This window comes from Monodelphis domestica, chromosome 5, assembly GCF_027887165.1.
Source record: "Monodelphis domestica isolate mMonDom1 chromosome 5, mMonDom1.pri, whole genome shotgun sequence".
Taxonomy (NCBI): Eukaryota; Metazoa; Chordata; class Mammalia; order Didelphimorphia; family Didelphidae; genus Monodelphis; species Monodelphis domestica.
In genome coordinates, this window is record NC_077231.1 from 38,364,225 (window position 1) to 38,376,782 (window position 12,558).

At 36.6% G+C, this 12,558-nt stretch overlaps 1 protein-coding gene across 1 annotated transcript in view; it reads left to right on the top strand.

Moving 5' to 3' along the window:
* The window catches only part of SENP1 (SUMO specific peptidase 1), a 76,705-nt gene that overhangs the window by 1,727 nt on the left and 62,420 nt on the right, over positions 1–12,558 (top strand). The window lies entirely within an intron of this gene.

The following is a 12,558-nucleotide window of genomic DNA, read 5'->3' on the forward strand; positions in this document are numbered from 1 at the left end:
ATCAGTCTTGGAGCGGAAAGGACCTGGGTTCAAATATGAACCCTGATACTTCCTAGCTGTGTGACTGTGGACAAGTCATTTAACCCCATTGTCTATTCCTTATGGCTCCTCTTTCTTGGAACCATTAGTATTGGTTCCAAGACAGAAGGTAAGGGTTTTAAAAAAAGAAAAGAAATATAAATTTATCTAATAGAGAAATATATTTATAGTGAAACTTGAAACATATCTTTAAGTATGCCCTGGGCTGTCTTTTCCCCCCCTCATTTCTTTCATTCTCTCTTGCTAGTCTATCTTTTTGGATAGGAGAAATGATGATAAAGTTCTGCTCTGAAATCCTGACGCCACCCCTTTAATTGCCTTCAACTAATTGCAAAACAGGTCTTGCTACCACACATTTAATGAAAACCTAATCTGGTGGGTGAGAATGGAAATTAAAACAGGCTCTACTGCTCATTTTAGGTAATCCAACTCCTAGATAGTGCTTTGAAGTCTTCAGCTTTTTTCTGCCCCCTCATCCTTTTTCCTGGCTTTCACCTGGACATATAATATATGTTCTTTTGTTACATATTTTTTTATGCTGTAGGAATTTCTTTGGAATAGCTTTCTTCCCTTCATCACTTTGATCTCTGATATTGGAGAGTTAAAGTGTCACCCCAGATTCCATAGACAAGTTATACAGAACATGTGCAAGATTGAGTATTGGAATTAATTATTCCTTATATATTTGGTAAAATTTGCATTTAAATTCATCTTGTCCTGGGATTTTTCTCTTTTTTTTTTCCCTTGAGTTCTTTTATAGCTTAATTTTTCAAGGTTGGGTTATTTAAATTTTCTATTTCCTGAACATACACAAAATGGGACTGACAACTTTCCTCTCAATTTGACCTTCCTCCAGACTTCCCTATTTCTATTGAGGAAACATTAACATTAATCACCCGGATTCATAATCTTAGAATCATCTTTGATTCTTTTCTCTTCCTCACACCCCATATTGAATCAGTTGCTAAATCTTAATTCTTTCTATACAACATCTCTCATCTATTTCCTTCTATGTGACTACAAATCTAGTTAGGGCCTTCTGCTATTCAGTCATGTCTGATTTTTTTTACCTTGTGGACCATATTGCCCATAGGGTTTTCTTGGCAAGAGTACTGGGATGGTTTACCATCTTCTCCAGTGGATTAAGGCAAACAAGTTAAGTGACTTGTCCAGAGTCACACACCAGTAAGTGGCTGACGCTGTATTTGAACTCAGAACCTTCTGCCTTTAGGCCCAAGGCTCTTTTCCCTGAGTCCCCTACCTGCCTTTAATTTAGGTCCTACCAAACTCTTATCCAGAGTATTTCAGTAACCTTCTAATTGGTGCCCTTGTTTCCAGATTCTCTCTTAGTCTATCCATATCCCACATAGCTGCTAAAGTGTCCTTACTGAAGTATAGGTGTGACCATATCATTTCTGTGTGCAAGAAGCTTTGTTGGTCATCCATTGCCTCTCTAATAATGTAAAAATACCTCATTTTGGCAAATAAAGCCCTTTACAATCTTGCTTCAGTTGATTTCTCCAGATTTATTTCATATTCCTCATTCATTCACACTCCGTTTTCAACCAGGCTGTCCTACTTGTTATCCCCTAAACTTGGCATTCCAACCCCTACTGCTCTGGGCTTTGTCCTGCCTAGAGTGCCCTCTTTCTCCCTCTGTCTTAGAATCCTTAATTTTCTTCAAAGTTGTCCACTTCCTATTTGAAGACTTTGTGGATCTTGTTGCTTATTATAACCTCACCTTCCACATGTAATATTTCCTAGGAGAATAGAGACTCCTTGAGTGCTATTATTTGTTTATTATTTTTCTAGTTTTGAGTAATTACTGCTTGGCCTTGTGGGTTGGGAACATTTACTCCCTATCTTTATGCTACCCAGCCATTTCAGTTTGTTCCTAGGTCAGGTCTGGGGAACTGTATCCCCTAATTAGGAGGATTCGGCTCCTTGTTCTCATGTTCTTTGCCTCTTTAACAAGTGCTCACCCAATGATAAGTTTCCCAGGGCAATTTTACTCCCATTTAGGTTATGTCACATAAGAGAAGAGAAAATAGATGAGAAATGTTATATAAGAAGAATTAAGATTTAGCAACTGATAGAGTGTCTGGGTCTCCCTAAAGAGAAAAGAGGTACTTAATATACAATATGAATCTAGTTTGGGACAGGAAGTTTATTCCAATACATAGAAAAAGGCTAAATATAGAATCACAGAAATCACTGTAAATGTAACCCATAGTTCTGTCATTTAATTCAGTGACAGAACTATGGGTTACAATCAGCTGGGCTGTTTATAGTTAATCCTCATTAAAACATAATGTTTGAAATGCTGCATATTAGCTGTTTTACTTTTTACCTTGGTAGAATCCAGTCAACTTTACTGGTAAAACAGGTCAGGCTCTGCCCCACTTCTGAGGGTGGCTGTTTTCTCTAAGATCTCTAGAGTAGGAACTCCTCCCCTGAGCTAACCTGATTCTGCTACAACCACAACCAACCATTCCAGGATATCCAGTTTGAAGTATCCAATAGGCAGTTGGTGATTTGATTTGAAGCTCAGGGGAGGGTCTGGGGCTGGATGTATAAATCATGAGTCATAAGTATAAAGATAATAATTAAATCCATGGGAACTGATGAGGTCACCAAGAGAAAGTATAGAGGAGGGGCCTAGGACAGACTCTTTGGGAACACATATAGTTAAGGTGCATGATATTGATAAATCCACAAAAAAAGAACCAGGAGAGAGCTGTGTCATGAAAACTCCCGTGAGGACAGTATTCAGGAGCAAGGGGTAGTCAACATTGTTAAATGCAGCAAATAGGTCAAGAAGGGTGAGGATTGAAATAAGACCATATAATTTACTAATTAAGAGATCTCTGGCAACTTGGAAAGTTGTTTTAGTTGAGTGATGAAGTCAGAAGCCAGATTGCAGATGATAGAGAACTGAAGGGGTAGAGATAGCAAGTGTAGATAGCTTTTTTCTGGAAATATGACTGAGAAAGGGAAAGAGTTACAATTATGAACTCCCGTGGATGGTAGGGTGTAGTTTTGGAAAGAGACACTTGGACACATTTGAAGACAGTGGAGGGAAAAAGTAATTAGGTCAATGATTAGAAAAGGGAGAGTTGACTGCTGGAGAAGACACATATAGAAAGTTGTCCTCACCAAACAGCAGGGATATCTTAATGCCTGCTACTAGGGTGAAGGAAAGTAGGTATTGTTGTCTTCCTTCTGCATTTCCTCTTGACTTTCCAATGTCACCCTCTTAACTAACTACTAAATAGCTTTCTCACAACCACACTCTCAATATACATGTGTATGTATTGTTCTTTTTGTTTTTCATATTCTGGTTACCTTGTGTGTGTGTGTGTGTGTGTATGACTTATGATTATATAAATACAGCTTACTTCTTTTTTCTACCTTTCTCTTTGGGGTAGAAACAAAAAATACACATATTCAAGAAGAAAATTAAGTGGTTCCTTTGTGTTGAGGGAGTCATCAGTTATTCTTGTAAAAGGAAAATACCTCACATTTGTAAAATAAGAAAGAATTGCAGAATGTCTGAACTAGAAGAGACCTCAGATGCCACTTCATCTAACTTCTGCATTATATAGATGAGAAAACGATTTCACAGAAGCTAACCTGGTGCTTGAATTTATATCAATGTAATATGGTAAATCACTTTCTTCTTTGAGAAGAGCACTTTGAGAGTGAATTAGAGGAAAATCTGAGTTCAAGTCTTGTCTCTGACACATGCTAACTGTGATTGTGAGCAAGTTAGTTAACCTCTCAGTGCCCCCAAAACTTTTAAGACTCTTAAGTTACACCTATATTGCCCTTCTACTTCAGTGAAGGGAGTTGTGACATCAGTAATTCATTATACCAGTGCAATATAACTACTTTCTCCTGCTACCTACAAGTATAACTCCACTTTTTGTCATTTCCACACATCCAATTGCTTGCTAGGTTTTGCTGATCCACTAAATATCTGGAGTATGTCCTCTCTGTTCATAGCGCTATTACAATAGCAGACCTTTATCATTTCTTGCATAGATTAGCATAACAAGCTTCTAAATGTCCTCAGGTTTTCACTCTCCCTTTTACTTTATATGACATCCACATTGAAGGTTAAAATATGAACACCTTAGTTTGACTTTTAAGATGCTTTCCACAAATAAGGCAAAACTGATTTTTCCAGTCTTACTCCAAATTATTTCCTTCTTGCACTCTACATTCAGCCAAATTGGGCTATTGTTCCCCAAATTTGGATTTCCATCTCTTCTCTCTTTGTACAGGTTTCCTTTATATACTCTTCACCTTTTACACCCTAGAAGCCTTAGCTAGGAACTGCCTCTTATAGGAACCTGATCTTATATGAACCTGAACATCTCCTGATCTTAATCTGTTTACACCTTGTGTCTTCCAGTAGAATGTAATCCCCTTGAAGATAACATGGCTTTTTTTTCTCTCAGAACTTTGTATGTAGTAGGCAGTTAAGTGCTTCTTTCTTTAAGATTACTTTTATATATTTCTTTAAATGTTTCCCAATTACATGTAAGCATTTTATTAACTATATTTTTTAAGTTTAAAAATTTTAAATTTAAAACATTTTGATTTCCAAATTCTCTCTCTCTCCCTCTTTAATCTCTCCTCTCTCATTGAGAAGGTAAGCAATTTGATATCGTACATGTGAAGTCATGCAAAATATGTGCCCATATTAGCCATGATGGAAAATAAAGTTCAAAAGAATAAAAATAAAGTTAAAAAAGTACTTTTCAGCCTACATTGAGTTTATCAGTTAGACTTCTGGAGGTGATAGCTTTTTTCATCATGGGTCCTTTGGAATGGTCTTGATCACAGTAGCTAAATCTTTCACAGTTGTTACAATTCTCTGTTATCATCTTTATAATATTGCTCCTACTTTGTGCAGTATTCTCCTGATTCTGCTCATTTAACTTTGCATGAGTTCAAATAAGTCTTTCCAGGTTTTTCTGAAACTGTCCTGCTTGTCATTTCTTATAGCACAATAGTATTCCATCACAGTCATGTATCACATCTTGTTCAACCATTCTTTAATTGATGGGAATTCCCTCAATTTCCAGTTCTTTGCCACCACAAACAGAGCTGCTTTCAATATTTTTTTACAAATAGGTTCTTTTTCCTTTTTTTTTTTTAATCTCTTTGGGCTACAGACTTAGTAGTGGTCTAACTTACTGGGTCAAAGGGTATGCACAGTTTGTGTAGTTTAGTACTTTATGCATGGTTTTGAATTGCTTTCCAGAATGATTGAATCAGTTTACAACTCCACCAGCAGTGCATTAGTATCCCAATTTTTCTATATCCCCTTTAACATTTGTCATTTTCCTTTTCTGTCATGTTAACCAATCTGATGGTTATGAGGTACTATCTCTGGGTTGTTCTTATCAGTTATTTAGAGCATTTTTAATGTGACTTTTGATGACTTTGATCTCTTCTTCTTAAAAAAAAAATGCTTCTTGATGTGAATGCCTATTCTATTCCAGCCTTCCTTGGACTACTTTCTTCATGTCACCATGTCCTTACTTGCCTCTCTCTAGTTGAATTGTCATCATGCTCCACTTCCTTCATACATCTTCCTAATGTCAGCTTTCTCTTCTAAGTTCAGCTGAGGCTCCTCTTCAACTAAAAGTAAATTCTCCCCCTTCAAACTGTCCTATAACATGCTTTGTCTAGACCTCTTCAAAGTTTTCCCATTCTACCCTATAGCACACTTATTGGTCTCCATAGTCATTTGATTTAAGTCCTCGAGATTGGAGACTGTGCTAGGAACTAACTCTTAGCACATGGAAAATCCTAATAAATGCTTGATTGAATTGAATCTACCTGATGAACTATGTCTGAAACTAAACTCATGTTCTGTGTGCCTGTCCCTCTCTAACATCTACACTGCCCTTTTCATCATCCAGTTAGTTTCCAAGTTCCTTTGATTTTACTTCAGATGTATTTTTCATTTCCATTGCAACTGTATCATTTCATATCCTTTTTTCTTGATAGCCTTTGAGCTATGCTTCTTTGGCTTTCATCTGTTTCTTCTCCAGTGCATCCTATAGCCCACTGCCCAAAAATCATGTCATTACCCAAACCTTATCAGTGACTTCCCATGCCTATTTAACGAAATATAAACCGATTCCAGAATTTAAGATTCTCTGCAGTGTGACTCAAACCTGATTGTCCAGCCTTCTCATTATTGCTTTTTCTAGTCAAACTGGGCTATTTCTGATCCCCCAATTAACTAGCTAGTCTCATCCTGCCTGCAGACCTACACTCCTGTTGTCTTTCCCTACACTTTTTTCTTTTAAACCTTCTGTCAGAATTGTTACTAAGTATTAGTTCTAAGGCAGAAGAGTGGTAAGGGCTAGGCAATGGTTGTTAAAGAACTGGCCCAGGGTCATACAGCTAGGAAGGGTTTGAGGCCAGATTAGAGCCCAGGACCTCCCATAGCTAGGTCTGATTCTATCCACTGAGCCCCTAGCTGCCCCTAAATTTGTTACTTCTTACATTCCATACACATTAAAAAAAACTTTAACAAACTCATGCTTTCACATGTAATTCTTTTTGTATATTAATATCTATTGATGGTTAAGTACATAATTTTTAAAAACCACATGGACAGATAAAAGAAGACTGAGGGAATAGTAGAATATACAGTATCTTTTCAGAAGTTCAGGAGCTAGAAACTACTTCTAGACTAGAGTCTAGAGCACCTGTTTTGATGATTAGAGAGAGGAATTATTCCCTGTACCAGTAATCAAATCTTGTTTCTTACTTTATTGAGATCAAGGCTATCATCATGAGTTTCCTCAGGTTTCTGCTTTCACATCTCAAAATTTGGGAGTCCTTTTCTCCTGTCTCAGAGTATTCTCCCCAGTCTTTCAGACCATAATCTGCCATTCCCCTATTTTATGAAACTTTAGTCATTGATTTCTTCTAGTTCTTTTCTATTTACCTAAACTAATTCTTCTCAGTCCACTGACAGCTTTCTACCCTTTTGGGTTTTTTTTTTTTATGCCTTTTCTTCATTGCCTTGCCTCTTTAAAAAGTACTTTATACTAGATGCTTCCAATTAAACCCAACCATTTCTAAGTAAGTCCAGTGTAATCTGATTTCCTTTCCATGGAAATGGAAATCACTCTCATTTTCTTAAACTCTCCTTTATTATTTATCCTCTTTGACTTCTTTGCAGCATTTGGTGCTTGTTGACCACTTCAGTTCTTCTTTGGCATCTTTAAAAGTCCAGTTTTCGGACCATTCTTCTCTCTTACTTGTTTCTTCTAACCTGTTAAGTGGGTTATTTCCCAAGGTTCTTTGGCTTTCTCCCTTCCCTCTCTGCCCTCTCCTTTACTGATTTTACTTCTTCACTCCCATAGCTCTTCTGTGCAAGTGGTCCTTATATCTATATGTTCAGCCCCAATTTCTCTACAGAAGCATTTCTACCCAAAGTTCTTGAGGCATCTATATTCATCAATATACAGAAAAGATTATATAATCCTACAAAACCATTGGGGCAGGTAGAGTTCAATCTGACTTCAGATACTTGTGTGACCCTAGGCAACTCACTTAACTGTTTGCCTCAATTTTCTCATTTGTACAATTAGCTGGAGAAGGGAATGGCAAGCCATTCCAACATCTCTGCCATAAAAACCCCAGATAGGGTGGTGAAAAGTTGGACATGACTGAAATGAAGGAACAACAACAGCAATAAAAACCATTCCCCATTTTGCTTCCTTATTTGTCAACTGTACTATGGTTAACTTGTCGTTTGTGGTTGAAACCTTAGTGTTTGCCTTGATTCTTCCATTTCCTTTCCTTTCCATGTCCACTTAGTTGTCAGAGTATACCAGTTAAACTACATGGGGCAGTGGATAGAGTGGACCTGGAGTCAGAAAGACCTGAATCTGAATCCAGCCTCAAACACTGATAAGCTGTCTCTATTTGCTTGAATTTCCTCAATTGTAAAATGGGAATAATAAAATAGCACCTAACTCAATAAATTGTTGCAAGGATTTAATTAAATAACATATATAAAGTGCTTTGCAAGCCTTAAAGCTAAAATAAATGTTCAAAATCATGCTTTTATTTTTCCTTTTATTACCATCTTATTGCATACTCTTATTACCACCATCTTAGACTTCTGCCACAAACTCCTCCATCATCTCCCAACCTCTAGTCTCTCCATCTCTTCTAATTCATTGTTCACAGCCTATTTAACTTGACAGATAAGAAAGATTTATTTATCTTTCTTATGCACAGATCCGATTTGTCAGTTTTGTTCAGCTCACCTTGGTCTTAATTGCCTATCTGAGTAAAGTCCAGACTGGTGTGATGTTCCATGGATGAGGGGAATTACAAAGTTTAGATAAGACCTGGTCTTGACTGACCCACATCTAGTGAGATGATGACAAACAAGTAAGGTATCAGAGAATAATTTAAAATATGACATTTGAAAGCTAATTATACTGAGTATAAAATATAATGAAAGAAGCACAAAGTACCATGCAAGGCCTTAAAAAGCTATAATGCTATGGAGCAAGTAGGTTACTCAGTGGGTTGAGATGAGAGGTCCTGGGTTCAAATATGACCTCAGACATTTCTTAGCTATGTGACCCTGGACAAGTCAATTAACCCTCATTGCCTTACCACTCTTCTGCTTTGGCAACAATGCACAGTATTGTAAAATGGAAGGTAAAGGTTAAAAAAAATTTTTTTTATTCTTTTGTTATTTTCACTTTTATTGATGTTTTGTTTTTATGTTATATGCATTTATCATTTACTCCAATTTTATACTTCTTGTAACAAAGTAAAACAGTTAAACAAAATTAATAATACAAAGAGCTCATCTGAAAGTGCATGCAACCTTTTACATATCTGTTTTTAAAAAATGTTGCAGAAATCTGCAAATCACTTAATCCCAGTTGCCTAGCCCTTACCACTAATGCCTTGGAACCAATACTTTGTATCAATTCTAAGACTTTGAAGGTAAGGGTTTAAATAGAGAAAAAGAAAGGTGGATCAGAGAGGCAAGAGAGCCAAGAAAAGGGACACCTTTTAGTGTTACTCTCCTTTTACAGATGGGAAATTAAGGATCAGAGAGAGGAAAGGACTTGCCCAAGGTCACACAAGTAGTTTCAGAGGCCAAAAACAGATGGTCTGACTCAAATCCAGTGCTCTTTCTTTTTGTACCACACTATTTCCTTAAGTCTCTTTAGTTTTATTCTACTCCTACCACTTTAATAAAACTGCTCAAAGATGACAAATTATTTTGTCCTTTCAAAACAATCTTTTCTCAATCCTCATTTTCCATCCTTTTTTGGCACTTGTCACTGATTATTCCAGATTAATCTCTCCCCTTCAACTATAATGATGACCTCTGGTGCTGGTCTAATTTAGAGGTATTTTTGGAGTGTTCTGGGAGGTTTTTGCCCCCTATTAGGTAAACAACTTTTAAGGTGTTAATGATATTTCAGGATCTCCTTAAAATGAAATAAAATTCTGACTTGGTAGGATTTGGTCAATCCTATATGCTATATTTATTATTTCAGTGCCAGCAAGAAAAATTGGGATTGTTGTTTTGCCAGAGTCCTTTTTTTTTTTAATCAATAGAACTTATTTATACATGTCTCAGTTACCTCCCCACATTATAGAAGGTATCATTGGGCAAACAGATAGTATATCTGAATTGTCTTTCATATTTCCATTTTTCAGTTCATTCTCTGGCGGTGACATTCACAAATTATTCTTTGAGTGTTGAATCTGTAGCTGTATATAATATTCTCTTGGTTCTACTCATTTCACTGTTCATTATCCCATGTTCTTTGCAAATTAAAAAAAAAATTAGCCTCATAATTTCTTGTGGCAAAGTAGTATTCCTATCACAATCATATACCACAGTTTATTTAGCCATTCCTCAATTGATGGACATCGCCTCAATTTCCAGAATATTTTGGAGCATGTAGCTTCTTTTCCTTTTTCCCTGAACTCCTTGGGAAAGACTAGGTCTTAGGGTATACAGTTTTATAATTCTCTGGGTGTGATTCCAAATCGCTCTCCAAAATGGTTGGATCAGTTCACAGTTCTACCAACAATATATGTGTCCCCATTTTCCTACATCCTGTCCAACATTTGTCATTTGCTCTCTTTGTCATTTTAGCCAGTCATCACAGAATTGTTTTGGTTTGCATTTCCCTAGTTAATAGTGATTTGGAGCATTTTTTCCTAAACCTATATATGGCTTTGATTTCTTTATTTGAAAATTGCCTATTTAGCAATTGAAGGATGGCTCTTCCAGAGTTCTTTCTAGATAATTTTTTTCCCATTAGTTTTCTTTCTCTTTTAGTTAACATGATATAGTTAAACATTTTAGAAATGTTTTTCACATATATTTTAACACAGTACATTATTTTTTAAAAATATTTTATTTCCCCCCAGTTACATGTAAAAACAATTTTTAACATTCTTTTTTTAGTTCAAAATTCTTTCTCTCTTATCCTCCATTCTCTCCACCCCTGATACGGATTTCACATATGCAATCATGTAAAATATTTTTCCATATTAGTTATTTTGTTGACTAAATAATTATGTTGAAACTTCAAAGAATTCCCATATTATTGAACTTAGAACAGCACTAGAGGTTATTATTATAGCTGAAAGCAAAATTGACAATTCAATATGTTTACCCAAAGCAAACTTTGAAATTTTTGTGTTCTACTTTTTCTCCTTTGAAAACTATGTGTTACTTTGAGTTACTCTACCCTGAAGTAAACTTATTTTCAATCTCTATCTGCCTATTGCTTCATTTCCTATTGTCTACAAACATGCCCATATCTCCTCTACTGTTGCTTTAAATTTCTCCTGCCCTTTGTAGCTAAACTCCTAGAAAAGGCCTTTTTACTAAAGGTTTCTTCACTTTATTTCCTTTCACTTTCTTTAACCTTTAAAGATCTAGCTTTCAGCATACACTTGCTTTCTTTGAAGTTATTAATGTTTTCAGACTTGACAGATTCAGTGACCTTTTCTTAAAGTTCATTCTCCTTTAATCTCTCTACAGCCTCTGACACTGTTGATCCCTCTCTTTTTTTCTTTTTAATTTTTTACTAATTACATGTAGTTATACAGTTTCATGCAAGTTTTCCTAAATTATAGGATTGAATTTATTCCCCTCCCTCTCTTCCCTTCCCCATCCTAGTGCTGGCAGGTGATTCAATTTGGATTTTACATGTATTATCATGCAAAACATATTTCAATATTGTCTGTATGAGTAACCTTATAAAACCAAATCCCCAAGACATAAATGCAAATAAACAATTAAAAAATCATATATTTTCGTCTGCATTCTGACTCCAACAGTTCTTTCTCTGGAGGTGGAGAACATTCTTTGTCATAAGTCCCTTGTGTCCTGGATCATTGTATTGCTGTTAGTAGCTGAATCTATCAATCAGTCATTCCACAATATTGCTGTTACTATGTATAATGTTTTCCTGGTTCTGCTTTTTTCACTCTCTATCAGTTCATGTAGGTCTTTCTAGCTCTTTTGAAATCATCCTATTCATTCCTTACAGCACAGTATTATTCCATTACCATCATATACCACAATTTGCTCAGATGTTCCCCATTTGATGGACATCCCCCAATTTCCAATTCTTTGACACCACAAAAAGAGCGACTATAAATATTTTTGTACAAGAGGTTCTTTTCCTATTTTTTTTCTTTGATCTCTCTGGGATACAGACCTAGTAGTGGTATTACTTGGCCAAAAGGTACACATTGCTTTATAGCCTTTTGAGCATAATTCCAAATTGTCCTCCAAAATGGTTGTGATTTCCTCTTCTTGATACTCTCTTTTCTTAAGGTTTTTGGGAATCTCTTCTCTCCTGGTTCTTACTTAGCTCATCTCTCTTCAGTCTTCTTTTCTGGATCCTCATCCAGATAACACCCTCTACCCATAGGCATCCCACAGGGTTCTGTCCTCTTCTCTTCTCTCTCTATGCTACTTTACTTACTGACCTAATCAGCTGCCATAGATTTAATTACCATTTCTATGCTGATGATTCTCAGATCTGCTTATCCTGCCCCAACCTGTCTGCTGACCTCCAATCTCAGAACTCAAACCATCATTCAGACATCTCAAAGTGGATGTCCAGCAGATATCCTAAACTCCATATGTCTAGAACTAAACTCACTAGCTTTCCCCCCAAACCCCACTCCTCTTTCCTTCCTTTCCCATTTCTTTAGAGGGTAGTCATCCTCCTATCCTTCAGACTTGCAGCCTAGTCGCCTCTCACCCTCGTTCCAACGGCCTCTGTAACATCTCTGGAACACGCCCCCTTCTTTCCTCTGACATTGCTGCCCCTGTAGTGTAGGCACACATCTCCTCAGTCCTGGACTGTTCCAGTAGCCTCCTGGTGGGTCTGCTGGCCTCCTGACTCACTCCACTTCAGGCTATCTCCTCCATTCAGCCAGTGAAGTAATTAAAGAACAAGATGATGATGTCTC